This window comes from Citrus sinensis, chromosome 3 (genome assembly GCF_022201045.2).
Source record: "Citrus sinensis cultivar Valencia sweet orange chromosome 3, DVS_A1.0, whole genome shotgun sequence".
Lineage (NCBI taxonomy): Eukaryota > Viridiplantae > Streptophyta > Magnoliopsida > Sapindales > Rutaceae > Citrus > Citrus sinensis.
The window spans coordinates 15,538,469-15,542,441 of record NC_068558.1 but is presented as its reverse complement, the minus strand read 5'-3'; the positions used below and the strand labels follow the sequence as shown (position 1 = coordinate 15,542,441).

General features: G+C 36.8%; 1 non-coding gene across 1 annotated transcript; it reads left to right on the top strand.

Annotated features, from left to right (window-relative positions):
• Positions 1-3,285: 3,285 nt before the first annotated feature.
• LOC127901688 (small nucleolar RNA R71) lies at positions 3,286-3,389 on the top strand. The gene has a single exon (XR_008053932.1). It is a non-coding gene; the product is annotated as a small nucleolar RNA R71 (small nucleolar RNA).
• Positions 3,390-3,973: the final 584 nt, after the last annotated feature.

Here is a 3,973-nt window from a genome sequence, read left to right as displayed (position 1 = left end):
TCTATGTTGCCCACGTAGACAGGCAGAATTCCCTAGTCAATCGACTTGGGTCTACAGCCCAGACTGCGGAAGGATTTGAGTTCGTGGAATTATTATTATTTTTTTCGCTTTCTTCGTTAAAAGTTGAATAAGTTTGAATTTGAGTGGAGTTTAAATAATTTTGAATACAAACATGATATATTGAAAAAATATATTTATTTTTTAGGACTTGTCTATGTTGCAACAGTTGCAACGTACCACATCTTTTTGTTTCCATTCTAAAATACCATTGGATGGAAAGTGCATGAATCTAATAGTTGAAATTAGTTAGTGGATAAATGGGGTATTCATTGGCAACCGTTGAAGCCGATTTAGTGGCTGTTATAAGGAGTGTCGGTTTGACAAAATTCATCGGAAGAAGAACAACTCTGTTTTGAAATAGAAATTAGGGTTTAACAGATGGCGCTTGAGAATTAATATGGAGAGACAAGTCGAAAGAAGATAATTGCAATTTATTGGGGAGAAAAGATTTCGCTGATTCACGTATGGTCAAACTTGGGTTGTAAATCGTATGAATTCAATTGCGATGTTGTTGCTACAGGGGGAGTAATTGATTTCGTTTGAGAATTAATCTGGAGATGCCGAAATCAGAAGAAGATGATTGCAATTTCTTTGGGGGGAAAAGATTTTGATGATTAACGTATTTTGTAGCTTGGGCTATAATCCGTAAGAAATCGATGGAGATTTTGTTACTGCAGGTGGTGTAAGTGATTTCATTTTGAGAATTAATCTGGAGACACAGAAAATGAAAGAAGACAAACGCAATTTATTGGGGGAAAAGATTTTGATGATTTTTATATGAAAATGGGCTGCTGTGGGTAGGAATCTGATTGCGAATTTGGCACTGTAGCAGACACTTGCAACCAAGACAGAGCCTTATCTGAACCTAGATTGAATATTGCGTGTGTGTGCTCTGTTGTTGTGCCATTGGAAGCGGACGCATCAAGTAATCCGTGATAAAAATTAATTAATTTTGTTTGAATGAGTATGACAATGGTAATTAGCATGGAGGGCCGGTTACACTTAGTTGTTAAAATGAGAGAATGTGAGATTGATCGGAAGGAGTTGTTGTTAATTTCATTGCAGGAAGTGCTATATTGAAGAGCAAGCGTGAGGGAATTAATTTCTTGGAGAAGAAAACAAAGAAGGATCCAACATTTACCTTTCAACAAACTATGCTTGTAGATATTGGTTTCTTATTGTAAGGGTTAAACGTGGCCATATCGGTAGTTGAATAGGTCTTACTTGAATGCTTGGTATTCTGAATTCTCTAGTGGTGACCAAGTATGTAGGGACGATATTATGGTTATGAATTGTTAGTTTAGTTTTGTTAATGGCTTGCACCTGGTTGATAAAAAAAAATGACTTCCTTGTTTAATTTGTAAACTTACATGTTGATAGGCTGTGGGGACAAATCCCCTCGAGTTGAATTATATACTCGATAAAACAAGCTATCTTTTGATGAAAATAATTAAGTTTCCTTTGACACCATGCTCTTGATGGGCATTGAGTTGATATTCATGATTGTTTTATATTGTAGGCACTGGCATGTTTGTTCGTTGTAGATGAACATGTTTGTATGGTATGATATTCTTATTCCTCTTTTCGCCGTATGTTGAATTTAAGTTAATGCAAAATTTAGGTTAGTGCAAACAGCTATTGTCCTAGAAAAGACACAACACATTGAAAAATGGGTTCGCAGTTGCCAAGAAAGGTCTGCCTAGAATAATGGGGATATACTTCCTTGAATTCTGTATTGGTTGAGTGTCAATTACAATGAAATCAACAGGAAAATAAAACTTGTCTACCTAGATAAGCACGTCCTCCACAATATCACGAGGTATTTTCGTGGACCGATCTGCAAGCTGTAACACCACTGGAGTTGGATGTAATTCTCCAAGTCCAAGTTTCACAAACATTGAATAGAGTAACAGATTTACACTAGCTCCTAAATCCAACAAAGCATTCTCAATTGTGTGGTTCCCTATACTACATGAGACAGTGGGGGAGCCTGGGTCTTTGCATTTTAGAGTAATTTTATGTTGGAGGATAGAACTAACGTTTTCAGTTAAAAATGCCTTCTTTTGAACATGAATGTTTCTTTTTTTAGTACAAAGGTTTTTAAGAAACTTAGCATAAGATGGAACTTGTTTAATAGCATCAAGCAAAGGGATGTTAACACTTACTTGTTTGAAGATTTCAAGAATCTCACCTGTGGATTTTTCCTTATTTCCTTTAGCTAACCTCTGAAGAAATGGAGCTTTGGGAACGTATTCTCATGGGTTAGTTTCTTCTTTCTCCTCCGATGGTGAGTCCTCAACATTCACAGGTACAATTTGATTTTCTTTTGTCACCGGCATCTCTACTTTGTTGTCGACTTCTTTTCCTTTTCGCAAGGTCATGACTACTTTTACCTCTCTATGCTGCTGTGGTGAACTGGTACTTGCTTCATGTACTCCTTTAGGATTAGACATTGGTTGACTTGGAAACTTGCCTTTCTCAACAGTCATTGCCAAGGTCTGAATTAAATAAGCAAATTGTCCTACCATCTTCTCGAGGCTTGAAACTGATTGGGCTTGTGAGTTGAAGCCTGCTCTCAACTCATTTTGTAGTCCATCAATGGTGCGATTCTGTTGATCAATCGTGGAGTGAGTAAGATTCTTGAGATTTTAGAATGAATCCTCCCATGGTTTGGGTTGAGAGTAGTTCTGGTTCTGATTGTATGGTCTAAATGGTGGCTGAGAGGCTTGAAGAACTTGAGGAATTTATTGCATTGGTGGAGCTGGAGCTGCTGGTCCATTATGTTGGAATCCTTGAGACCATGAAAAATTGGGGTGGTCTCTCCATCCAGGGTTATATGTGTTGGAGTATGGGTTGTAATTTGAGGGCTTTCTCATTACACCTATGGCATTAGCTTGATCTGAGTATGAGTCATGGTCATGTGGTTCTATTGATTTAGCAGTCGATAACGATGCTATTTGTCGAGCAAGACCTTCAACCATCTCCTTGATTTCTTTGATTTCTGAACTTGACAAACCAATGTGAACCTCTTTTACTCCCTTAATTCTTCTAGTGTTTCTTAGTGATCGACACTGTTGTTGGGAATTATCTGCTTGTCGCTGGAAGAATTCCCAAATTTCTGATGCACTTTTTGACATTAGCTCTCCTCCACTTGTTGCCATTAGCCATTCTTGCATATTCGGCAATAATCTCTCCAAAAAGTATTGACATTGGTGTCATTTCTCGTACCCATGATGTGGACACTTCAAGAGTAGCCCATTGAATCGCTCCCATGTTTCGAAAAACTGCTCGTCTTCTCTCTACATAAACTCTGAAATTTCCCTGCGAATAGCATTGGTTTTATGCACTGGGAAATATTTATTCAAAAGTTTTGTTACCATTTGTTCCCATGATGCAATGCTATTAGCAGGCAATGTATTAACCCATGAACGAGCTCTATCATTTAAAGAAAATGGGAATAGTCTAAGTTTTACACCATCATCTGAAAAATTCTCATATTTAAATGTTTGACAAATATCAGGAAAATCATTCAAATGATTATATAGGTCCTCATTTTCTAGGCCATAGAATGTTGGGAGACAATTTAGCACACTAGGTTTTAGTTCAAAACTCCTAGCAGCTACATTTGAATATCTTATGTATGATGTGCTTAAATTAGCTAAAGGACTAAAATAGTTCTTAAATGGTTTCTCTTGTGGTTGTAAATCCATTTTATTTTTAACTTATTTGTGTGTGCGAAGTGTTTTCTCAAGTTCAAGGTCTATAGGTTCAAGATTAGGTAATAATGACCTTCGACCATGCATGCAAAGAACAAAAAAATAAATGGGAACAAAACAAAAAAAAATAAAGGAGAAGGAGAAATTACGGTACTAACCTTATTACGCTGTTAAAACATTTCTATAAAAACACACTA